Source organism: Tamandua tetradactyla, chromosome 20, assembly GCF_023851605.1.
Source record: "Tamandua tetradactyla isolate mTamTet1 chromosome 20, mTamTet1.pri, whole genome shotgun sequence".
NCBI lineage: Eukaryota > Metazoa > Chordata > Mammalia > Pilosa > Myrmecophagidae > Tamandua > Tamandua tetradactyla.
This window is the reverse complement of record NC_135346.1, coordinates 41,821,362-41,848,241: the sequence shown is the minus strand read 5'-3', so window position 1 is coordinate 41,848,241 and position 26,880 is coordinate 41,821,362. Positions and strand designations below refer to the sequence as shown.

General features: G+C 42.4%; 1 long non-coding RNA gene across 2 annotated transcripts in view; it reads right to left on the bottom strand.

The window, feature by feature from the left end:
- The window catches only part of LOC143664069 (uncharacterized), a 113,099-nt gene that overhangs the window by 53,730 nt on the left and 32,489 nt on the right, over positions 1 to 26,880 (bottom strand). The window lies entirely within an intron of this gene.

The window sequence follows — 26,880 nt, the reverse complement described above, 5'->3', positions numbered from 1 at the left end:
AACTTAGTGGATCAACACAGCAATCCCTTAGTTTTCTCAGATGCTGTGAGTAGGCAGTTTGGGCTAGCCCGAGACAGGACATATCATCTCTGCTCCACATAGTGCAGACGGAGCTCAGGTCTATGTCTGGGGCCTGGCCGGGATCGCAGGGATCTCTCTCCACTTGGACTGTCATCCAGGCTGGCCTTGAGAAAGGGCAGCACCATCCTGTGAGTGAGAACAAAAGCTACAGAGCCTTTTGACACCTAGGCTAGACTTCACACATCCTCACTGCCACCCCATGCCATTAGTGGAAGCAAGTCTCAAGCCAGCCCAGTTTCAAGGAGTGGGGAAATTCACTTGAATTCTTAATGAGAGGAGCTGAAAAAAAAAAAATTGAGGTCATCTGTAATCTACCACATCCCCACTTACAAAAGGAGAAACAGGCAAAGGGAAGTTATATAAAATGGCACAGTCATGGTTAATAGGGGGTGAAACAGCATTCAAATCCAGGGAGTCTATAGCCAAAGCCTGTGCTCCACGAGATGAGGCCAGAGAGGCCAAATGGCAGAGGGTCTTGTCTGCTTGACATTTCCTTGAGAGGCAAGGTGGTGCAGTGGTTAGAGCAGGCTGTGGTTGCAAGCTTGAGTTCTGCTTCAGCTCTGTCGCAGGCTGGCAATGTGACCTGGGGAAAGACCACACCGTGTTCAGCCAGTTGTTCACCCAGACAAAGGCTTCAATAGGTAAGGAAGATACCAGCACATAAGGGATACTAGAATTGATGCCTGTTCTGCCTGAAACATGTGTCCCTAAGCTTGTAACCCAGCCAGCACTTCCCATTCTATACCGAAATCCCCCAGGAGAAATCAACCACATGGGAGTGAACCGTCTCATGCAACCGAAGAACAGACCCCCAGGGGAACCACTGATAAAAAAGGTGGAGCCTGTGAGCTGGGTGATACCCTGGTTAGACAGGTCTTTGGTGGGGTTGGCAAGAGGAGTTCTGCTCAGCCAGAACTTCAGAACTCAATTCAGGCATTTTTAGCCTGGAGCAGAGACAAAGAACCTTTGTGTTTAAAGGCATTTTGGTGCCACCTAGCATCGGTGGAAGAGTTGCTGCCCCTAAGAGTTCTTTCTTCAGCCACAGCAGGGAAAACAGAACTGAGGGGAGAAAGAGCCAGAAATCAAGAGGCCAGATTTCATGTCCGGCTTTGCTGGTGGTTTCCAGTGTGACTCAGGGCAAATTCCTTCACCAACTGAACCTGTTTCCCCAAACTCTCAAGGCAGGAACCAGATTGAGTATAATATTCTGTGATTACAGAAGCTATTTTGGATGCTGGTTACAGTGTAGGAATGACCTCTGCTGTGTTTAAAGCCCTGCGATTGACTATTTGTGCAGTTATTTAATTCTCTATCTGTGCCCCCAAACCTTCCCTCTACCACCACAACCCCACCACCATCTATGCACGCACGCGCACACACACACACACGTACACACACACGGTGGGCTTGGCATTTGGTGGTGCTGAAATACATTGTGTCTATTGCTATTGAAGAAAATCAAGGATGGGCTCTGGCCTCAGAGGGAGCATGTGAGGGCAGAGGAGCAGCAACCCTCATGGGCACTGTTAAACCTTTTTGAGGCCCTGGGTTGCCTTTTTTGGATCATTAGATGTTGATATTAGCTGCAAACAACTAATGAGGGGCCAGGCCAGCCACCGATTCCAACTGCCAGGGGAGAAGCTAGAGCTAGGACATCCCTACCCTCACCCAAGCCATTAGCTCACTCACTGCTGGTGCTCAGGAGATGGGTAGAGGAGCTCTATACTCTCCATGAACACCTCCACCTGCCCTTGCCCCCCAATAAACAAAGTACTTGTTGTGTAAGTAAAGCTTCAAGACAAGTCTCCAGTAGTCTCTTCCAAATAAATAACCACCCCAATCCCCTGCTATGCTGCTGGCTCTCCACAGGCTCTTGGTTAGTCTGTGAGAAGAGCAAACCCCTCAGGGAAAGACGAGCCCCAGGCATCTCGGGGGCCAAGACCACCTGGGATACAGCAGTGTCCAAAGACCCCAGGTCAGCAAGGGAGACTTTCTGGCCAGACACTGACTTGAACTTCTGCTGAAAAATATTTTCTTCAGCATCAAGAACCATTCTTACCCCAACTGACTTATGATCCCACAAGAAAAGGGGAAAGTAATTCCTGCACACAAAATGTCTCCATTTCATACAGATGCTGAAACTCTGGTGAAAGATATATGGATGTGACTAGAATCACCGACAACCTAGAGACAGAGCTGGGAATGGAATCAGGGTCTCCTGATACCCTGGCAGAAGGGTTCTTCAGCCATCTCATCAGCCAGAGGTTAACTGGGTGATCCCTTCCAGGAGTTTAACCCAAAATGATAAAATATCAAGGCCACATAGTAAGTGAGTCAAAGTACATATGTTTGATTAAAGGAGCCTTCCAGAACTCCTCATGTCACCCTGTTTGCAGAAGGGCAGCCTGCAGTTGGAGAATGGGGCTCTACCAGGAAAGAGCACATTTCAGAGGTCTTTTCTCCCTTCTGTAGGTGAGGGGAGGGGTGAATTCTGAAGCCCCCCAACTGCTGCTTCTCAGCCCTCAGTCCTGCCATTCAAACAGCCACACTTTTCACACACAAATATACGTAGATATAAATATAGATATAGATATAAACACCTGTCCCTTTAATTGGATGCAAGAGACAAATGTGTGAAAAGAAGTAAACATTTGCTTCCCTCCTCATTTTTAGCAGACTGGAATGTTGGGCAGGAAAGATTCCCTTTTAAGAAGGGAGTACAAGGACCCTGGGCACCTTAATATTTGCTAGGCATCTTGCCAAGCCCTCTTCTTCTTAAGGAAACAGAGGCCCAGAGAGGGGAGTTGCAGAGTCACCTCACAGCCACCAGACCCTTGGCTACCTCAGCTACCCATGATCCAGCCCCAGGAGCTGGAGGAGAGCAATACAGAAGGTCTGCACCATGTTGAGAATGGAATAAGTAGACTGTCACTAAGTAGGTGCTTTTACCAAATCAACCCATCTGTGCCTTCCCAAGCAAGACCTGCTCTCACCCTTCTGGTCCCACCACCAATCAATTGGCTCAGGATGCTCAGAGAACATCAGTCAGGCCATACATAGTTTTAATGAATATAATGACTTAATATGAGACCCATCTTGATAATGTATCTATTTTATCAGCAGTTTGGAATACTTCAACCCTAAGGAGAAGTAGGCCTGGGAGTTTTTCTGGTGGGGTGGCTGGCCAGGGTAGGAAGATGGACACCAAAAACCAGAAGACTCTCCTTTGGAAGACCCTTGGTTCGCCCCACGGAAGTGACTGCCTAGAAATCAGGCTGCTCCTGGTCCAACAGGATAAACAGGATATACCTCCTTTCCTTGTTCCCTACAAATGCTAGTATGTTTTTCCATTCAGTTCCTTGTCCTATTGAATAGATGGGCAAAATGAGACTCAATACCTTTCCCAAAGTCAACAGGCAAATATGTAGCTGAGAGCTGAAATTCAACCCCAAGTTGCCCAACTTCAAGTCCCGAATATTGACCACAAAGTGACACTTCTTCCTCAGTACAGTGAAAAGAGCCCTGGATTCAGAGTCAGGAGATCTAGGCTCCCAGATCTGTGCATCTCTTATTATGAGGCTTTTCTTCCTTTCTCCTGATTCCCCATCTGTGAAATGAGGGAGTTGACCTGGAGAACTTCTAAGGGCTCCAAATATTTCTGAATTCATGATTCTGATCTGCAAAATCACATACATTCCTAAACGTCCTTGAAACCTTCACTCACACTCCCAATAAGAAGTATTTTTTTAGTAGATGTGTCAAAAGGATAATTAAAGCCACTAGTAAGTCCATTGGAAATCTGCTGACTGGCTAAGCATTAGCAAATCACAAATATAGATTGGGTGGGAGGGGGATTTAGGAGGAGGAGGCAGGTGGCAGGGGAGGAATCTGAAGAATATTAAGATAACACCCAAAGGAAATAAGCACGAAGTTGTGTGCACCAGCCCCACCACCTGACCCTGACCTCCTCTTCAGGCCCAGAACCCATGCTCCCATGCACCCAGCTAAAGCTCATACAAACTAGTTGTCACTCTGAACATGTTTTACACTTTCCTACCTCCATGCCTTTGCTCAAGCCATTTCTTCTGCCTAAAGTGTCTTCTCACAGTCCAAATCTTAAATCCAGATTTCTGAATACTACTTCCTCCCTCATCACTGAACTCCCAAAACTCTGCATATCACGTGTGGAACTCAATAAGGCTCACTTCTAGTTATTCACGTCTGTTTTATCACTCCTGCTAGAATGTCAGAACCTGAAGTCATGGTCCATGAATGACTCAACTTTTAAGTCTTCCCAAGGACAGCACCATCCCTTGGTCAACAGAAGCAGTGGTCTCGCTCATAAGAATATTCTCTCACCTCTCTTGACCATAAGTCCAGGATACAAAGGTGGGGAGAGATAATTTCCCAGCCTCCCCCCATAGCAGGAGGCATCTGTCTTGGCCTTCCCTTCCTCTCCGCCCTATAGGCAAAGAGCAGATGATGATCCAAAAATAAGTTTCCAAGAAAACTGGCGGTTCTTGAGGGCATGATGACTGTGCCTTCCAAGGGCTCCAGCCACTTTCTGGTCTCTCCTTTCTCTCCTGCATTGTCTCCTTCCATGAGGCTGGCCATCTCAACCAGGCTAGGATTTGCCCCATAAGGAACACCAGCCTCTCTTTTGTTCTCTTTTTTTCTCTTCTGCTCTGGGCCATCAGACTAAGTTATAAATAAATTATTCTTATTCCCATTTTCTTAATGCTCCTATGGTACTAATCTCGAAACAGGGGAGGAGGGCAATGGAGAGGTGAGGCCTGCAGAGGGGACAAGAAGGGATTGTCCACATGGAATGCAGATACTCCTGAGTTCTGTGTCCATGATGCCACCAAAATAGCATTAAAATTTTCATTGGTATTTGTGTACCCATTTTACAGGTAAGCAAGCTGAGGCTCAGGAAAGTTAAATAGCTTGCCCAAGGATATACCGTAAATGAGAGGCAGAGCCAATATTCCAAAACCAAGTCAGACTTCCAACTCACCAAAATTAATAGCCAAGGGCAGCCTGGTCTTGGGGAAGCAGCAGAACTGGGCATGATCTACTTTCTAGTCCATTTGCCATCCTTGATGTCCCAAGCTGTACCTCCAGCCACTTAACTTCCCAGCCTCCTTCCCTCTCCATCTTCTCCCCAGGCACGCCTTCCAAACAGTGACGAAGAGCCTGGGAGAAGGATTGGTACCCTGGAAGACATATTGACATTGGCCCGGCTCTAATTACACCTCCAACAGCCAGAGCTGCACTTCGCAGACAAACCATATCAGAAGCAGGGTAATTTCCACCCTGGCTGGTTCCCTCCATGGGCATGCTCACATCGGCATGCTCGAAGGCCCCTGCCTAAACCTCTGATGCAGGAGAAATGCACCCAGCCCAGATTCTTTTCTTATTTTTAATTAGGAGTTCCCTTTAAAACCACTACACACACCAGGCAGCACACTTCAGCACAATTAGCACACTCCTCGGGTGGCTAAAATGGCCCAGCTCTGGTTTGGAGCTAACATAATTGCACCAAAACATACAGCCTACCAAGAGACTCCCATTCTAAGCAGAGAGAAACAATTATTCACACAATCTATTGGGCACTTAGATCTGTCGAAAATTATTCAAAGTATACATAATTTAAAAGTTTGCCAAAGGTTGGGATAGACAGAAATTGTCTCTTGCCTATGGCTCGGTTATGTCCATAAGCAAATCTCTATCCCTCTCCACCCCCTCCGCCTTGCCACCAACATTCTGTATGCGTGCGTGCACACATCTACCGCCTAAAGCAGACTTATTGTAATCATGTGTCTGGATCACTGAGACATGAGCATTCCATTTCTGGAATGTGGGAAATAATTAGTGGGGCAAAAAAGGTTCTGGGACCCCCATCTACCTCACTGCCACTTTCTGAATCCCCAAGTCACTAAATTAAAACCTGCCCCTAAGATAGCTCCTGGCCGAGTCATCCTGGTGACTCTGAGGAATAAATAAAAACAGCAAAGTAGAAGACCAGAAAGGCCTCTCTGAACACCACTAGAGCTGCACAAAGCCACCCGCAGGCTCCTTGGCCTCTGACTGAAGCCATAGTCTGCAATTCCCCTTGCAGAAGCAGTTCTGACTGCATTCGAACATCTTTCCCCATTACTGATTGTGGAACCGTTGCACCTTCCGCAGGCCCAGCAGTGCTGCTATAATTACTATTCAACTGGCATTTCCACTGCGCACTCAAAGCCTGTTCTTTCAGCCTGTTCAAATCCAATTCAGACCAAAGTAATCTTTGCCCTTGCATTTTGGTTTGGGCAGCAATGATTGTTAAGGATTACAGAGTATGGCTCATTAGCATTTATTAAACAGGGAAGGGCCCCTGCACGATAGCAATGTCACTAGGTCTCTGACTCCCAAACCAAAAGTAATAAACCAGCAGGACATAATTAATAGGACAGGAAGAAGGCAGGTTCTGAAAGAATTGTCATTTATGGTTTTTCATACAAGACTATGGGTGGGTGGAGGGATGGGGGGCTTTGAAGAAAGGGGCAGTCGGACTGATGGGAGGCAGCCACGATTTGATCACTCACATTTAAGCCCCCACAGTCATCTTTTGGGCTTCATTATTTGAGGATCTCAGTAAAGGAAGTGGTAAAGTGTAAGCAGCTCCAGAATGGGATTCAGAAGGCCTAGATTCAAATCCCGGGTTAATCACTGTGCGAATGACTTCCCTTCTCAGAGGCTCAGTCCCTCATCTTTAAAAGCAGTGTTAGATGGGATCAGAGGTGTTTAAACCTTGCTCCTCAGAGTTGCTGGGGAGCTGCAAGTAGGGTGAAGAGGGTCAGGTCCCCTTGCCTCCTTGCCCAGAGCAGCTCTCACCCTACCTGCTTCACACACCAGGCTTTCCTCTAAGCTTTGTTTTTAAAGCATTCTTTTCTGATCTGAAGAATGCAAGTCTGAACTCACTAGATTATCTCTGAAATCCTTTGAAACTCTAGGGTCTATGAAGTAGCAAGATCTGAAACGGTATGAAGAATCCACTGTGCTAGGGGAGAAGCAGTTGTAGGAGTTTATTTTGAGTGACCAAAGAGTTACAAGAAGTGGATTAGCATGGAATCCCAGCAGAGCAGAAGAAACACCCAAAGATGATACTAATGACTGAGATACATAAGTAGAGTGCATAAAAGGCCTAAAAACTGTGGTTTTGAGGGATGAGTAGATTTTTTTAAACTAGTAATATAGTCAGAAATATTTTATGGCATATTTCCCAGGCCTGATGGAAGGTTCCCTGGTCCAGGCTGATAGCTGCAGACCTTCCTTATTATCAAAGCTGGTGGGGATGAGCAATGCATCCATTCAAGAGAGAAGGGGTAGAAAGTCTGGAAAGTCTCAGCATCTTTGATGAAAATCTTCTAAAGGCAAATTCTGAAACCTGAAAGAAATCTCCTCACGTCTTCAGAGATGATATCAAATGACTGGTTAATGTAAGCCCGGCAAAACCAAAGGATGCCAGACAAAGTTGTCTTTTGAGACAAAAAAAAATCAGCTTGACTTGCAGTTAAACAAGGCAGAGATGACATAGGTATTTACCTCCACTTTCTCCTAAAATCCTACCAGAATATGAGCTATAGGAGGAAAAAAGGTATAAATCCTCAAGAACAAAGAGAAAGGGAGAGAAACCAAAGCTGAAGATGGACCAACAAAACTTAGAAAATGGGGATTTCGGCTTTCTCCTCACTACTAAAGGCCTGATGGATGAGAAGCAACACAAATATAGTAGTGCATGCCAGCAGACCTCAAAAAGACTCAGAAGTCAGAGGCACCAGGTAACTCTGAAAATGGGGGCAGAGGATAAAGTGAATAAGAGGAGGTGGAGAATCTGAGTAAGGATTATTTGAACAAGTCAACTGTCCTCCCCAAACTCAGCAGGCAGGGGATTGTCCCTCTCCAAACCCAGGTAGGAAGTTTGCTTACTGCAGAGATTGAAACAAAGGTTCTGGACAAGAGAATATCAGCAGAGACTGAAAGTGATGCCCTCTCTCAACACAAGGTGAGGCTCTCAGCCGGTTTCCCCACTTGGCTCCTAGGATGCTGGCTCCCCAAAAGCTTCCCCAAGCCCAGACAGAAGATTGGAGAATTCTTTTTGAGGAAAACTGACTAACCTAAAGGAAAAGAAATTCAGGTATAGAAGTCAGAGCCCATGGGGCGAGGGCAGCCCACTGCGTCCAAGGCCCACCTTTTTCCTCTGCCCTCATCAAAAAAGTCACAGCTCAACATGCTTTTATTTGGAATTCCCTCCATTAACAGAACTCCACCCTCTTCACTCTTACTCAAGAAAGCACACTGGAACACAGGTGAACAGAGTTGTTAAAGATATAGCCTTGAATCTACTCTAACTTACCAGTGCAGAAAAGGAAATGAGTAACATGCTTTACTACGGTGGGTTTTGTTGAGTGGAGATGTGCAAGCAAGGGTGAGCGCTAAATGGTTAAGAGTAAAAGCACAGAGTCTTTTGTTGTTATTTGAGGTTGGTGATTAAAAAAAAAAAAGAGGGGAGGATGAAACAGTGGCTTGCCATAAAGCACTTCTCTAGAGACAAGAACAAGAATGAATAAAGGGAATTTTTTGAGGTTTTGCCCAGCAATATATAAAGTAGACCATCTTCTGATGACCCTGTATAATCTTCAGTCAAACCCCACTTCCCATGGACGCTATCTAAGAGATGCATCAAACTTCCAAGTCCTACTTCAGGGAGGCATTAGAAGATAACACATCTCAATTACCTAGTTATTGATCTGCCACCTACCAGTAAAGTCTTGGTTGAAAATTGTTCACTTTTAAAGTAGCCCAAAAGACCACAACCCCATGACAAACCATTTATGAATAAGCGCTAAGGAAATGTCAGTGCCTCTTCCTGAGAAGTATTTTTATTCTTTGTGTCCGTCTCTTAAGGAGAAAATCCTACCCTCTCCCTTAAACTTTAAATTAAGAATGTACAAGTTATTTCTGCTTTGACACCCTAAATGAAAACCCTTTTGACCTTTTATCTCGTAGAGATTGCTGTAGGAAAGGCAGCTTCTTAGAGGAAGGACAGCAACTTCTTCAAGGTCTTTAGGGAAGAACGTGTGTTGGAAGAGAATGCTTGGTCAGATGACAAGAAATCACAGGAAGATGTCTTGTCATGTCCCGAGAGCCCATAAATCCTTGGGGTTGAGAAAGATAATGAGTGACCACACTCATACCATTTCTTGAGAATTTACAGTTTTGTAGGCACTAGTCTAATGCTCTGTGTACAACTCTTCATTTAATCTCTATGTCAACAATATAAGGTCTTATTTATTTTTTCTCAATAAAAGATTTTTTATTTTGATTTTTTTATCTTGACTCTTAAACATCATTGAAAAAATAATCTATACACAAGGCTAAAAAAAAAAAAAATACGAGGTTTACAATAAAAAGAAAGTCTCCCTTCCACCGTGACCTCCCACCCCATCCAGCCCCCAGTTACTCCGTGAAAAGCTAGAACCTGTTTCATGTATATGTACTCTGCAACTGTCATATGAACATAGAATGTTTTATTTTATGTGGTAGCATTTATATAACAAAAATTTTGCCATTTCAACCATGTTTAAGTATGCCATCCAGTGGCATTCTCTACATTTATTATGTGCTACCATCACCAGCATCCATTACCCAAACTTTTGATCACCAAGAACAGAAACTATGGACCCATTAAGCAATAACAACTTTATAATCTCTGTTTTATAGAGGAAACTTAGTATGAGGCAGAACTATAATTTAACTAGTCTCTCCAATTCCAAAGCTTGTTCCAACTGACCAAACTCTAAATTGTTCAGGCTCATTCTTAAGCTATTTATCTCCACATAACTTGCCTGTTTAGAAAGCTATAGCCCCCTACTGCCTGCAGCAGTGTTTCTCAGCCTCAACATGATGTCAGCCAAATTCAGTATCTCACTGTTGCCCAGGAAGTCATTTATATTTCCTACCTCCATGCTTTTAGGTTTACCATTCCCTTAACCTGGAAAGCTTTCTATTCTTTAGGTATATATTTAAAAGACCAGCCAAGGTCATACTACCTCTGAAGCCTTCACTGAGCCTCTATAGACAGATGTATCTATAGAGGTTTTCTGTCCTCTGAGCTCCTGAAACACTCAGCCACAAGCACTGCTGAGGTCCAACCCCACCCCCCGGGTTATTTTCTAACTCTATCTCGAATAGACTCTTGGTTCAAGAGTTTTTAAACTCCCCGGAAGGTCCTTATTAGTAACCAGAGTTGATATAATACTGTTCTGGTCTCTCGCCCAGTTGTTTTGCAGTAGCAAGTTCACTTTGTTTTTCCATGCCATTCTTGTTGTTAGTAAATCCATAACTCTTGTTAAAGTTATAATAAAGTTTTAAAATCCACGCCAATTACCCAACTCCCCACCAGGAGGAATATAAGTTTCATGACTTCCCTATGGTATAGAAAACACAGATGTTCTTACTCCTCCTTAACATAAGGAAGCTGAGGCACAGATAAGGGACATGCCCAAGGTCACAGAGCAGGGGAATGGCAAAGCAGGCACTAGAACCCATCTCTCCATAGAGCAATAGTTCTCTAACTTTACAATGGAATAAGATTAAGACACACCTGGTATAGATGTTCCAACACATTTGTCTTACATTTCAAACCCAGAGATTCTGATTCATTAAGTCTTGACTGAGGCATAAGTACCTACATTATTACCAAGATCCCCCAGATGATTTTGATGCATCTATACCTACATCTATAGATATCACCCTCAAATCTCTGTTGGTGGAACACTGCCATTGGGGAAATCATCTTCAGTCCATAACTCTGAATATTATCCTCCCCAAAGCAAGGATGTGGATTTGAGCTAACCTAATGAAGACCCCTTCTTAACCTAGAGTATTTTCTTTCCCTTCCTTTCTTTCCAGAAACTAATAACCAAAGATAAACTCTGGATTAGCAATTGTCATTGAGTTTCATTTCAATCTGCCAACTCAGATGAGTTGACAGTGGCTTTTTAGAGCCTTGGGTTGAGAAGCAATGAGGCTGCACCCAAGCACAGCAGGAAAACATGCTGCCATCAGTTAGTGATGTCTGTCATGACACAGTAGGATTTTGGCAGCCCCAGACTTTCATTGCTCAGGATTTTGCTTCATCCCCAGTTCTATTCTTATTTTTTCTACTTAGAGGAAGAATATTTCTACAAAGAGAGACCTAGTTCCTGACTACAAATAATGAGAAATGATATTTTTAAATTTCTTCCTTGCTACCCATAAACTGTGAGTTCTGCTTGAGATGTTCTGGATGCAATGATTCAAATGTAAATATCCCATGAAATCCATCAGTGTCTAGGTAGGTGATTAAGCACCATGAACTATAAGTGTTCCTTTTTCTGATCTTCAGGCATTTTTTATTTTTTGTGAGCTGATATATTACTCTAGTGAGGGGACTTTCTCACATGTTCTGCTCATGATAACAGATGAGGTGTGAAATTGATTCTGAACACCTACGAGGGTTATGATTGATCATCATACATTAGGCCCTGTGGAGCTCTGCTGGGTGAATCCCAACTACACTCAGAATCCGACCACACTTCTGGAAAGAGGACACTTATTGACTCAAGATGCATTAAATACAGATGTTTCACAGCTAGCACCGAATAAGGGGCTCACTTTCATACATTCAATCAACAAATACTTATTGAACACCTAACATCAGCCAAAAACTGTTCTATGAGCTGCAGTTATAACACTGAACAGGAGTCTGAGTTTTCTTCGGACTCACTTTTCCTTAGAGCCGGCTCCCCTCCCTAATCACAACTTATACTCACCATTGGTCTCTAGGGACCACTACTTGAGATGGCTTAACCAGGACATCATCTTGTGCTTTTCTGGACTGTAGATACTTGGAAGAACCAACCTGATGATGGTCAATACTGCATCTTCAAAGGTTTTACTCTGAATACAAAGAAAGATGGATTCAGGGAAATCTCTGAAATGCGGGGGTGTACAGTAAGTGACCTCTCAGAGAATCAGTGAGTGGAGGTGGAGGGGCTTCCGATTAAAGCCTTAACTAACTGAAGCTATATAAGCATCTGGACAATTCTCTTTTCTGCCAACCACTGCCTAAAACCATTTTCTTAGCACAGGGTTGGGCAAGGAAAAAGGAGGGCCACACATCAGAATCACATAGCAAAGCTTTTTTGAATATAAACACTCCTAAGTCTCTGAAGTTCTGAGTTAGGCCACAGGTAGGTCTATTTTTGAAAACCATGAACCCCTGGGTGATTCTGATAAATCTAGAAAATATTGCTTTCAAGTTTCATTTAGATTCATATCTGGCCTCTGTTAAAAATAAATTTTTTTAATTTTAAAACAAAAATTACAAATTACAGTAAAGTTGGAGATAATAAAACCTACTGGACAGGGAATCCCAAAGCCTGAGTTCTAGTCCTGATTCTGTCTTTAAAGCGGTGTGATCTGAGACAAGTTACCCCACTTTTTCTGGGCTTCAGTTTCTTTATCTGCAAAGTGATGGGGGAGGGGGAAGGCGTAGATGATGTCTAAAGTGTGTTAAAGTTTATATAGTTGGGCCACAGTGGCTCAGCAGGCAGAGTTCTCGCCTGCCATGCCAGAGACCTGGGTTCGGTTCCCAGTGCCTGCCCATGCAAAAAAAAACAAAAAAACAAAACGAAGATTATACAGTTAAGCTCTTTCACACTTGTAAGCCAACTTCAAACACTAATTGATTAAACCCCATCATAAATAATCGCTGTTAAATTGTTCTGATAGGAAAGTAATGCATATTTAAAACACGTTCTTGCCAGATCAGTCCACTGAATATTTAATGTTCACAGGATCCATAATCAAGCTTCCAAGTTGTTCAGTGTTGAATTTTTTAAAACTCCCCAGTAGCAGAATCATCCCTCTACTATTTGTTACCCCTGCCTTCTGTTTTCATCCCTTTATGCCATCTTTTGGGTGTCCGCACAGCTGGAGTAGTTAGTAATTACCTGCCTTTAAATAGTAACTTGGATTTCTCTAACAATATGTCTTCAAATTTCTTATTCCCATTAAGGAATCCAAAATTGCGTCTTTCTACAAACTCTTAACAGACTGATTTTTGCTTAATAATTTCCATTTGATTGATATCCTTGCACTCTTTGTTCTGATTGCTGGACTTTTCATACTTCACTCACATATTCCTGCATGCAGTTATTCTCCGTGCTAAAGGCTAGGACTATTGATCAATCAGTACATCAGATGGCGATTTGATTTTTAAAGCTATTGTATCTCCACATAGATAATATTCTTTGGTATAATGTTTCTCCACACAGATAATATTCTTTGGTTTAATGATGAAAAGGACTGAAATCTGACTTTCTGCCCCATTCAAACTATTTATCTAGTCCACGTTGCTATCTCCAGCCAGGTTATAATTCAAAATAAGCAGGGGTAATTCTCTGGGAACTCTTTACCAATTCACAGATGACCCAGTCAGTACTAATCTTTGAAATGAGGCTCATATTTCACTAGTCCCCTAGAATCATACTGTATTAGAGCAATGGACTCAAAGCTATATTTGATATGAATCCCACAGGTGTGGGGCCATTATTTTCCTGTTTGCTCACAGCCCCGCTCGGCCTTCTCTACTCGGCTCTACGCAGCCAGGACTAGAAGCCTGAACATTACATTTCTTAGATTCCCCTACCTGGGGGTCTTGGTTCATTTCAGCCAGTGTGAATCACAACCAGCCAGAGAGAAGCTACCACGTGCCACACAAGCAGTGGTGTGCCTACTGGGCAATCCAGCAGCAGCAGCATGACCCCATCCCCTCAGCGGTTCCAGTAATGCCGATGTTTCATCCAAGTGACCCTTTCTGCTCTTTTTCAACCCTTAGCGCACCCATTCTTTCTCTTACTCCTCCAGCCCTCCTAATACCTTTATAACTATGGTAGACCATGGGCAAAAAAAAAAAGTCCCAATTTCTCCCTTCCCTCTATTCATACCTCTTTGTAATGTAACTTTACAGCTGCACCCATCAAATGGTGGGGTCTGTTTCTCCACCACTTGAATCTGAGTTGCCTTTAAGATTTGCTTTGGCCAATAAATTACAGCAAAAGCAATATTGTACCAGTTCTCGTTCTAGATCTACAGAGACCTTGCATGCATTTTCTCTTTCTTCTGAGCTGCCATGGAGTCATGCTGAGCTGCCGTGTGAAAAAGCCCAGGTTAGCTTGCTGCAGGACAAGAGACCTCACAGAAGAGAACCAAAGTGCTCCAGCTAATAATCAGTCAAACTCCAGAATCAGAGCCACCTGCAGAATTGACATTCACTGCAGACACAGGACAGAGCCCAATCAAGACCAGAAGAACAGCCCAGCTGACCTGTAGACTCATGAGCAATAGTGAATGGTGGTTCTTTTAAGCTACCAGTTTCAGGATGTGTTGTTACACAGCAATTGGTCACTGATAACAGTAACATTTCTTGCATTAAATCCCTCTCCATAGCTGTTTTCCTGACTGGTCCATGAATGATAAGGAAAATTTGTTAAAAATGCAAATCCCCAACTGAAGGACCCCAGGCAATTTTGATATACATGGTTTCAGACTATTCTTTTTGAAACACAGCTTTCAAAGGACTGTGAAGATTATCTTGTCTATGATCTAACTTTTCAGGCAACTTACAGATCATGCCACTGTGGGCAAAAGTCCATTGTGTTTAAATACTTGGCAACCAATTCCAATAACCAATGAATGTCACATCACTGTCAAGGATTTCCTTTTTTTTTTTTTTCTTAATATTTGGTAGCCTCATTTTTTCAAGCTGCAGTCTTCATCTCTTTCTTCTTATTTCTTGCTCAGAAGAGAAAAATAGTGACTGGTAGATATTTCACATCAGTAAAATTCTCCCCACCCCTCCCCCAAGGTTAAATAGCCCTAGCCATATCCTTTAACTTTCTATCTCTGGCCCCTTGGGATAAAAAACCAAAAACTTTTGATATCAGACTGATCCTGGATAATCCCAGCTCTGTGTGACTTTCTGCAAGTCATTAACCTCTCTGTATCTCAATTTTCAATTTTTCAAGTGTTAAATCAACTCAGTTGTGAAAAATAAATGAAATGAAGTATGTAAAACTCAGTATGCGTTAGAACTTGTCTTTTTCCTCTCAAAGTCTATTCTCTAAGGTAGAGTTGCAGAATAAAAAAAAGTTAAAAACTATGAATCTCATGAATACCAGCCCTCCAGATTCCAGACATTTACAAGAAACTCATAAAGAAACTCCCCTATTTCTTTGGGCTGAGGCCCACCACCTGTTCTTGTTCCATGAGGAGGGAGAATCCTGGAGATCCCTTGCCTCAGGGGAACACCCAGGAGAGGTTGATGATTTCTTCTAAGTTCACCCAAGAAACAAGAAGAGATGATTTTTAATATGAATTAATATGGGTTAAACAGCAAAAGACTAAAAGGAAAGAAGCCAAATCCCCCCTGTCCAAATGCATTCTTTTACACTCTACGGGCTATTCCTTCCACCTCTACTTCAAGCTTTCCCCCAAAAGACCCACTGGCACAAAACTACTAAGGAACAATGTAGATTAGACTGAGAAACTCAGAAGAAAAATGAAGAGAAGCATTTATGTCACATGCTGCACAAAAGGCTACTTCTAAATCCCCTTATTGAATCCCTCTCCAAGCCCTTCCTAGGCTGAGGGGCCGGGGAGGGATCAGAGATCAGGGAAGAGGGTAAAAGGGAAGCCAGGGAAGAATATAGAGCTGCCCTCCTCTTCCTGTACATCGTTGCATCCTGCCTCCCTCCAAAACACTCCTTTACCATTAAGGGAAATTTAGCAACCATTTCTTGTTACTTAGGATTCACCCTCCACTCAAGGTTAGTATTTCTCTTAAATACATAAAATACACTCCCTAAGAAGGATCATAATGAATGGAGTTGTCACCACTGTGTATGTGTGTGTATGTATATACACAGCATTTTGTCATCAAAATTCCATAAACAAAAAATACTGTGTCTACATTCACAGATAATATGAATGTATGGTCTTGTGTCTCATTTTAATTCATTATATTGCAAACATCTTTACATGTCAATAAATATCTTTTTACCATTTCATTTTCAAGGCTGAATAGTGTTCCATTGAATATATGTATCAATTTGTTTAAATAATTCTCTGTGGTTGGATAGGTAAGTTCCTCCAAGTGTTTTACTATTATATAGTAAGGGAAAAATTATTGTACCATCTTTTCATACTTGCCCAATTACTCCCATAGGATACATTCTTGAAAGAAGAGCAGCTGAGTCAAAGAAAAATAATGTGCACATTTAATGCTTTGATATATTTTCAAAGGGCTGAATCAGTGTATACTCCCACCAACGACATTAGTGAGTATTCACAGAAGGGTTTTGGAAGCCCCAGTTGGAAAGAAAGAACTACATGTCAAAAAGCCTGAAGGCCACCCCTGGACATTGGTGCTTTATTTTTATCTGCAGACAGGCTGGTTTCTCGTTGTCCCTGAGTAGCCTTTGAACATCTCTACGCTGAATCTTCACTCTTGCCTCGTTCCCTCCTGTCTGCCTTGCCAAATTCTCTCCATCCCTGAAACCCACCCCCCTTCTCTCTGAGTCTTCCTTAGGTGGTCAAAACAACAATTGTAACAACAACGTGGAGTGTCTCCTCTCAGTGCACACTTATGCTGATATTCTGGTTGGCCATATGCATCAGGCAGTTATTTGCTGCAAGGCTTCTGCATAACAAAACATCCCCCAGACTCGGCAGCTTACAATAGCAAGACATGTATTTTTCTTGTTCACAAGTCTGCAGGTTGCCTCAGGTGGTGGAGCAATTATGTTTGAGTCCAGCTTCAGGCCACTTTCCATCTACCCCATTCATCTTTCCAGGAACTCCCACCGAGGGCAGTGGTGAACTGGACATTCTCTTCTCTGCGGGCCTTGCAAACTGTTACTTCTGCCCACATTTCCTTAGCCACAACAAGTCACATGGCCAGGCGAACAGCAGTGGAGCAGAGAAATGTAATCCTTCCATTCTAGGACACTTCAGGGTCACATGGCAGAGGGACTGTTTTAGTTTGCTAAAGCTGCCAGAAAGCAATATATCAAAAATGGATCAGTTTTTATAAAGGGAATATATTACAAGTTTACATTTCTAAGACCATAAAAATGTCCAAACTAAGGCATCCAGAAAGAAACACTTGTCTCTGAAGAAAAACCTGTCTGTCACGTGGGAAGGCCCATGACTGGCATCTGCTGGTCTTTTTTTCCAGTTCCGTTGCTTCCAGCTTCTGATGCCAGTGGCTTCCTCTCTAAGTGTCTTTGGGTCTCACTTAGCTGCTCTGGGTTTTATCTCCTAGATTAGCATCCCCTGGTCCAGAGCTTTCTTCTCTTGAAGCCTATGAGTCCTGCTTTCATACAGCTTCTCTAAGCATCTCTGTTGGCACTCCAAGAATCTCCAAATGTCTGCATCTGAGATTTCTCCAAAATGTTTCCCCTTTTAAAGGACTCCAGTAAACTAACCAGGACCCACCTTAAATAGGCAGAATCGTATGTTCGTCTAATCAAAAGTCACACCCACAATTGGTCACACTCATAATCTCCATGGAATTAATCTAATCGAGAGCTCCCACACTACAATATTGGATCAGGATTAAAAGAACATGGCTTTTCTGGAGTACACAACAGCTTCAAACCAGCACAGGGAACAATAATTCAATCTGGTCCACTATGTCAATTATTTAAATACTGAAATGCTTCCAGAGTGGTTGGTAAAGAGAAATCCTCTACTTGAGATTATAAATCACCAAATAAACCTGTCCCACTATGGCCACAGAGGCAAGAAATGGGGCCTGGGCAAGTGCCTGCGTGGCTGTGCTGAGTACGATGATCAGCTATGGTGGTAGTAAGGTGGGTGTAATTGCACCTACTACCCCGGGGAGCCCAGCTTTGGCAAGGGCATCAAGGCAGGCAGTGCCATTAGCCTGCATCTCTACCCCTACCTTTGGGGTCAAGGCTATACAAGAACTGCTGACATCCAGGTATGTGCCTGGTCCCTGTCTCATAGGTAGCACTGCCAACTGCCCTTCTGCTGCAACCAAGAGCAGGGCTATGGGGCCCTAGCTAGTGGTAAATTATTGGGGAAGTCACTGAAGGACTTTGAGGCAGTTTCTTGTGTCAAATCATGGGCATCATTCAGTCGATGGCAGAGGCTTTATAAGATCACACTAGCAACTGCTAAAAATCAACAAATGACTTGGAAATTAGAATACTTTGATGATATGCACTACAACGTATACATTTGGCAAGCAGTTTTAAGGAATAGATTACATATAGAACAAAAGGAATTTTAAAATTTAGTATATATTACTGTGCTGGTTTGAATTTGTGGAGCCCAGAAAAGTCATGTCCTTCAATTCTCATTCAGTATCACTGGGTGTAAGTTTTTAATTGTTCCCATGGAGATGTGACTCAGTCAATCATGGGTATTAACTTTTGATTGAAGGGAGATGTGGCTCCACCCATTCCAGGTGGGCCTGGGCTGGAATCCTTTAAAGGAGAAAACATTTTGGGGAGAGTCCTTTTTTAGAGAGCCATGAGGCCAAGAACCCACGCAGCCAGAGACCTTTGGAGATGAAGAAGGAAAATGTCCCCAGGGGAGCTTCATGAAACAAGAAGCCTGTAGAGAAAGCCAACAGATGCCACCATGTTTGCCATGTGCCTTTCCAGTTGAAAGAAAAAACATGAACTTCATTGGCCTTTCTTGGGTGAAGGTAACCTCTTGGTGTCTTAAATTGGACATTTTTATAAACTTGCTTTAATTGGGACATTTTCTAAAACTGTAAACTTGCAACTTGATAAACTTCCCCTTTTTAAAAGCCATTCTGTTTCTGGAATATCACATTCCAGCAGGTAGCAAACTAGGACAATTACTTTATGTTCTAATTTATTATATTATCAAACAAGTTATTAAATATTTTGAACCTCACTGCTGCCTATTACATGTCAGGAGCATTATAATGTTATTTATTCTTGTTCTGCTCTCTTGTCCTGACCCCTCGACTGCCTGTCCCCGAAGGCAGGAATGCCATCCCTCCTGGCATTAGACCAGCATGCCAGGACACAAGAAGTGTCCAGTAACTACTTGAATCACAAACTCACACAACTGGAAAGGACTTTAGAGAGTATGTTCAGGTTTTGTTTTATACTCGAGAAAACTGAGACCTGGGCAGGGGAAATGACTTTCATGTGAGCAATAGCTATGACCAGAACCCAGACCAGACTCTTGGTTAGGGGGGCACTGTAGCATAGGGTCAGAATAGATGTGGGTTCAAATCCCAGCTCTGACACTTACTCATTGTCTGACAATAAGTAAGTTGCTTAATTTCTCTGAGCCCATTCCTCTATTTGCAAAATTAAGATACTCCACTGCTTAACGCTGTTGAGTCAATGAAATTGTGTATATGTGTATATGTTTCTGTATACATATACCAGTATATAGTAAGCTCTCATTATCATCATTATGGCTTCTACAGCTATCCGTTGGAATTCTCTGTTGTTTTCTCATCATAAACCAAATATGCTCACCTTAGACTCCCTCCCTCATGACCACAAAATGAGCATGAAAAGGCAGGAAGTGGGAGATAGAACAAGATACCAATTAACTCTATTCTAAATCACGAGGCTTGTCTAAATATCATCAAGAAATACAAATGGCTATGATTTTAATACCTGTTGGCTTCAATCAGAGGATGGCCTGATACTATGGTTTCTAAATTACTTGTACATTTTTTCTAGGGAAAGAGTCCAACATTCAGACACATGGCTCAAGGCCATGTACTTCAGAGCTTGAACAGGTCAGAGAGCCCTTCAACTCTCACTATTGGCCTAAGGAATATTTTCTATGGAAGAGCCTTGTTAGTAAACACCAGACTCATCAGCAGCAAAGCACTACCAACAAAATTGTCTTCATTAGGGAGGAAACTGCAGGATTGGTAAAACTACCAATTGAAAAAGATTCATGGCTGGCAAGGCCAAGTCCTCTAGAAAACAGACAATTAGGAGAAAATTAATATAACCCAAATAACATTAGGTCTTCTACTGCTTTGTGACCTGTCTGCATTTGAGATCAAATAAGGACAAATCGGACTCCAAAATCCTCAAAGATCAACGCCAGTCTTAAAGATCTGAGAAAGGAATTTTGCCACACCTAGACAACAGAGCTAAGCTCCCTAAAAGACCTGCCTGCACATTCACGGTAGCCAGGACTCCACACAGCCCTCTCCGCTGTGTCCCACCCACACCCTGCTCTCCACAGTCTTTTCCCCCCAAGGACTCCATACCCTTCCTTCTGCAGAACCATCCATCACCCACTTTCTTTCATTCTGTGGCTCTGTCCATTGCCCCACTAGGTATTATGAAAGCTGGCAGCTGAGCAATGAGTCTCCTCCTGAGCAGGCAAAGATGGGAAAGTGTGGATATTTGTGCTTTACTTCTTTCTTCTCTAAAACATGACTTCTGGTGCCATTAAGTACATTTTAGGGCCTCAGTAAACTAATATTCTAAAGGCCGTGATTACAAGCTTGAAAATCAGTGACTTGCTGCCTGATTCACTTTCATCTCCTTTTGCTCAAAAAAGATAACTACAGCTTAGGCATCTACTGGGGCAGATTCCCCTACAAGTTTATGTCCAACTGTTCTGTTCTTCTTTCTAAGGTTTAAATGAGCCCTTTCTAAGATTTTGAATGAGTTTAATTAAATTAAAATGTAGTCTCTTTTTTGCTTTCACTATCCTTTGATTTGTTTTCGCAAATCTTAGCCAAATGCTTGGGAACACCTGCGAACTTTCCTCAAAACTTGGCATTTTTTTTTTAAGAAAGGGCACGTTCTCCTAGATTGGCTTTCTCTGAACAATTGAGAGGGTGAAACCTAAATAATTCTCTCTTAAATTAAGCCACAGATGGGCACATTGGTTCTTCTGAAAGGGAAAGCCATTGTTATGGGCTGAATTGTGTCCCACAAAAAGAGACGTATTGAAATCTAACCCCTAATGCCTCCAAATAAAGCCTTGCTTGGAAGTAGGGACATTTAGGATGGAATTAAATTGAAATAAGTCCAAACTAAATTAGAGTGGGCCCTAACCCAATATGGCTGGTGTCCTTATAAGAAGAGAAAATTTAGATACCGAGACAGGCACTGAGGAGAAGGTCACTGGGACACAGGGGAGACAGATGCAGCCAAAAAGCCAAGGGATGCCAAAGACTGCCACCAAATATCAGACATTAGGAAGAGGGAAGGAAGAATTTTCCCCTACAGGTTTCAAGAGAGCCTGATCTTGGACATTTAGACTCCAGCCCTGTGAGACAATAAATTTCTTTTCTTTTAAGTCACTCCAATTTGCGGTACTTCGTTACAACGGTCTTTGGAAATTGAGACAGCCATTCTGTTAGGTTCAGTTTTAAAGTGGTCTAAACTGAATTACACCACTGTGAAAATACAAGTGCTTTTGTATAAATGTAAAGCTATGTTCTCTCTAAACCACAGGCTCAGGATTATTACATTATACAATAGACGCATCTGGTACTCAGAGTCCCACCGTGTCTAATGGTGAACTGTTCAGCAAAGAGAGCTGTGCTATAGTGAAAAGGTCACAGGCCCTGAAGTCACAGGACCCAACTTCAGGTCATGGCTCTGCCTCTTAAGGGCTCTTGGTAAGAGAATGCATTTACTAAACTCCTACAAGATCAAATATGGCTGCAAATTCTTTGCAGCTGCTCCCATCACAAGGCAACATTTCCCAATCCCTTGAATCTGAACTTATCCTGTAACTTACTTTGACAATAGAATGTTGTGTGAGTTCCAGAGCCTTATAGCTCTGTCTCTGCCATCTCAGAATGCTGCCCTGAGCCCACCATGTAAGGAGCCTGTCAACCTACTGGATGAGATGAGAACCAAAGCAACCCAGCTGATATCCAGCATCAATTGCCAAAAACACAGGTGAAGCCATGTTGGAACTTCCAGCCCATCTACTCCTCTAGCATCCACATGAGCGAGCCCAGGCAAAGCCAGCAGAGAACGTCCCTTTCAACTCACAGAATTATGAAAACTTAGTCATTGTTGTTGTAAGCCCAGAAGCTTTGGGATGGTTTGTTATGTAGTGATGGGGATGGAATCACATCCCCCACAGAGGGCATGTTCAGGTCCCAAACCCTGGTTATGGGTGTGAACCAGTTTGCAAATAGGAACTTCAAAGGTGTTATTAGTTGCAGTGAGGTGTATCCAAACTGAATGAGGGTGGGTCTTAATCTACTTTGGTTGCAGTCTTTATAAGCAAAGGGGGAAAGAAAAAAAAAAGCCACAGGAAGCAACCAGAAATGAAAGTCAATGGAACCTGGAAGAGAAATTAGAAGACATTCCCATGTGCATGGCCATGAAACAGAAAAGCCAAAGAATCCTAAAGATTTCTGGCCAACCCAAAAATACTGACCCCAAGAGGAAGCAAGCCTTCTAGCCTCTGAAACCATGAGTCAATAAATTCCTGGGGCTTAAGCCAACCCATTGTGTGATATTTGGTTTAGCAGCCAAGACACTAAAACACACAGCCTGCTATGTGATATCTGTAGAATATATATTTATATAATTTTGAGAATCAAATGAGAGAATGGATGCCAACATACTTGGGCATATTCATTTTATTATTGTTAATAGCACCTCCCTTTCACTGAGCTCCCACATTTTGTGAAGCCCTTACACTCACTTTGTATTGGATCCTCTCAAATCATCAGCCAGCATGGTTTCCAGTCTTGTCTGATAGAGCTGATCCATTGATACCTGCCCTTTCTCTTTCTTACCGGTCAGGTCAGGCTTTGGAAATAAGGGCTTCTGGGACTTTCTCTAAGCAGAACCAGAAATTCACTCCTTATAGAGAGCATACAACCCTTGCCCATAAAGCACCACAGTGGGCTTTCTCATTAACATCCCAACAATAGGCTATAAAAATTCTTTAACAATAATAATAACAGCTAAAATTTATTGAGCACATACTATATGTCAGATATGGTGCTAAACTCTGCAGTGAACTATAATTAAAGCTGCCCAGGAGCACTCTGTTGTATATAGTATTATTATCTCTGTTTTGGATAAGGAAGCTGAAAGCCTAGTGATGTTGAATGTTCTAGTTTGCTAGCTGCCGAAATGCAATATACCAGAAACAGAATGGCTTTTAAAAAGGGGAATTTGATAAATTGCTAGTTTACAGTCAAAGGTCGAGAAAATGTCCCAATTAAAACAAGTCTACAGAAATGTCCAATCAAAGGCATCCAGGGAAATATACCTTGGTTCAGGAAGGCCAATGAAGTTCAGGGTTTCTCTCTCAAGTGTAAGGGCACATGGCGAACACAGTCAGAGTTTCTCTCTCCTTTGGAAAGGCACATGGTGAACACTGTCAGGGTTCCTCTCTCATCTGGAAGGGCACATGGAGAACACGGCATCATCTGCTAGCTTCTTCTCTTGGCTTCCTGTTTCATGAAGCCCCCCGGGAGGCATTTTCCTTCTTCATCTCCAAAGGTCAATGGCTGGTGAACTCTGCTTCTTGTGGCTATGTCATTCTTCTCTGCTCTCTCCGAATCTCTTTCTCCAAAATATTTCCTCTTTTCTAGGACTCCAGTAAATCAATTAAGATCACCCAAAGGGGTGAAGACATGTCGTCACCTAATCCAGTTTAACAACCTCTCTTGATTAAATCACATCACCCAGGGAGACGATCCAATCACAGTTTCAAACATACAGTATTGAACAGGGATTATTCTACTATATGAAATGGGATTTTGATTAAAACGTGGCTTTTCTAGGGGGCATACATCCTTTCAAACCAGCACATTGAATAACTTGTCCAAAGGCAGATGGCTTGCGGTGAGCCAAGATCAATTCCAAACAGCTAAGCCTAGAGTGCCACCCTTGATCACTCCCTGGACCACTTGCAGACCATGTTTCTGTGCAGCTCCCAAAACTTGTCCAGGAAATACCTGAAGTTGTTCAGCTTTTATCCTGTGGTCATGTGACCGTAAAGGTCTTGCGTCTGACACTCCCTTTGCCCAGTGTATGGACAGATGAGTAATAAAATAAAAACAAAAACATATGTATAATAGGGGGCGATAAAGGGTATGGTATGTTTTGGGTGTCCTTTTTATTTTTATTTCTTTATTTGGAGTAATGAAAATGTACCAAAATTGATTTTGGTGATGAATCCACAATTATATGATGATGCTGTGAGCCGCTGATTGTATACTTTGGATGGTTTACATGGTATGTGAATAGATCTCAATAAAAAAAAAAAACAGCATGGATATAATTAGAATAAGGGGTATAATAAATAGCCACATGGAATAAATGTGGGTTGAAATATGGAGGCCAGATTAAATAATCATTAAATAAATATGTATTGAGTAGTCTACTGTGTGGAAGGCACCATGAAAAAAAAACATTTGTGCAGGACTAAGAATGGGTCTTTTTCAAGCTGAGCTCTGTGGAGGTAACGTTCTGTGACCTTGGCCATCTCATCCTTTTCCCTGGACCTCTGCCTCACACCAGATAAATCATACAGAAGATTAGACCAGGGGATGTTTTAAACTTCTTCCAGCCCTGAACCCGAAGATGGTAATTTCTTCCCCAACATCTTGTTATATTTGGAATTTTATTGTCTTGCTTTCTAAGGCAACCAAAGAACATCAGGGGAGAAAAGGGAAAGCAGGTGCTATAAAAGTGTGTTTATTAATTAACGTAGGGAAAAGAAAAGGCAACAGAGAGGAGTCTATAACTCTCTTGGGGATTAAGCCATAATCTATACTATTTGATTTTTTAATGCATTCATTCAGAACTGGGAAACTGTAGGAGGCTCTTTAAATCTGACACTGAATGAAGTAATTCAATTAAAATAGGCTTGAGATTTTTACAAGGTATTAAACTTCTGAAGAGGATATTTAGAACTTGTACATGTCAGTTTAAGAATCAGCATTGGTGAGACCATAGGAAAGTACAAGACAGGTTCTGCCAGGAGCATTTTTGGAGACACATAAGGAGGTGAGTCCAGGATGCTTGGAAATGGAGTTGTCACCATATGGGAACCATAAGTTGGAGTAAATAAACTGCTCCAAAGCCTCCCAACAGCTGATATTCATGTTATCATTATGATTACCCCATATAAAACCTATCTTTCCATAGCAGGAAATGAAGTTTAACAACTATCATTAACAAGCACCATTCATTGAGGCCTCTGTTCCTACAGCTCGAGCCCCTTTTATAGATGAGATAACTAAGGTGACAAGAAGTGTTATGTCTGGGCCAGAGTTATACAGCTAATAAATTATAGATTCAAACCCAACTCTATGGCACCAAACCCAGTGCTTTCCCGCACCAAACCCAGTGCTTTCCAGCACCATACCACTTGTCATGGGTAGGGACAGGTGTCAACTTGGCCAAGTTGTGGCACCTGTTTATCTGATTGGGCAAGCGCTGCCCTGTCTGTTGCAATGAGGACATTTCATAGGATTAGGTCATGATCACGTCAGCTACATCCACAGCTGATTCCATTTGTAATCAGCCAAAGGGGAGTGTCTTCTGCAATTAGTGATGCTAAATCTAATCATGGGAAGCCTTTTAAGGAGGACTCAAAGGAGACAGGTTCCATTCCTGCTTTGGCTGGTGAGCCTCTCCTGTGGAGTTCATCCAGGCCATCCATCGGAGTCATCGGCTTCGCAGCCTGCCTTGTGGATTTTGGACTCTGCGTTCCTATGGTCACGTGAGACACTTTTATAAATTTTATATTTGCAAGTGTTCCCTGTTGATTCTGTTTCTCTAGAGAACCCTAACTAATACACCACTTAAAATGCAAGTGGTCTGTTATTGCAGCAAACTGAATGGGAAGAGAGCTCTGGGAAAGTACATACATATGAAGAAATATAGACTGTCCCTCCCCTTGGGTGCATGTAGTCTGCTTGGCAAGCATGACTCATATTCAGGAGAGCTCAAACTAAATTACAAATGACAGAGGTTAGATCCATGTATGAGAAAAGGTTTTCATGTGGGTGGGGCAGAAATAACTAGATCACAGAAAGAAAAGGATGTGAAATGGGCAAGCTGAAAATAAAATTACCATGCACAAGTCTGCTCAAGGCCATCCCAGCTAGCCACCTTTTTTTTTTGCCCTGTGCATTCCCTGGAGTCAGGGACTGTATCTTTCTTATTGAGCGCTATCAGACACGAAATGAGTTCTAGTGCTGCTGGCCCTGGGTTCAATGTTAATGAATCAATAATATATTTTAAATAAGGTGCCCATAAACAGAAACGCACATTGAACAAGGTTATATATTAATCAATTGACAAAAATAGGTTCATAGGAGGGGTTCAATTCCTAGTCCATGCACTTCTCAAAAAACAAACAAACAAACAAAAATTAAATGAATGGTGCTGCAATAATGAGATACTCACATGAAAAAATAATGAAGTGTGACCCTGTTACACAGCATAAAAAAACAAAGGCTCACAGGAACCTAACTCTCTATTTCCCCTGGGAACATGGGTTCAGTATTGCTAACTCGGTGTTCACAGAGACTTTATAGAACATAACTACCATGAATAACACACACATGCTGTCATAGATATACACATTAAAATGTGAATCAACAACAATAGAGTGGTTGTTTTATGGAATTTAACACTTTTTTAAGTCTAGCCACTGCCTTACTTA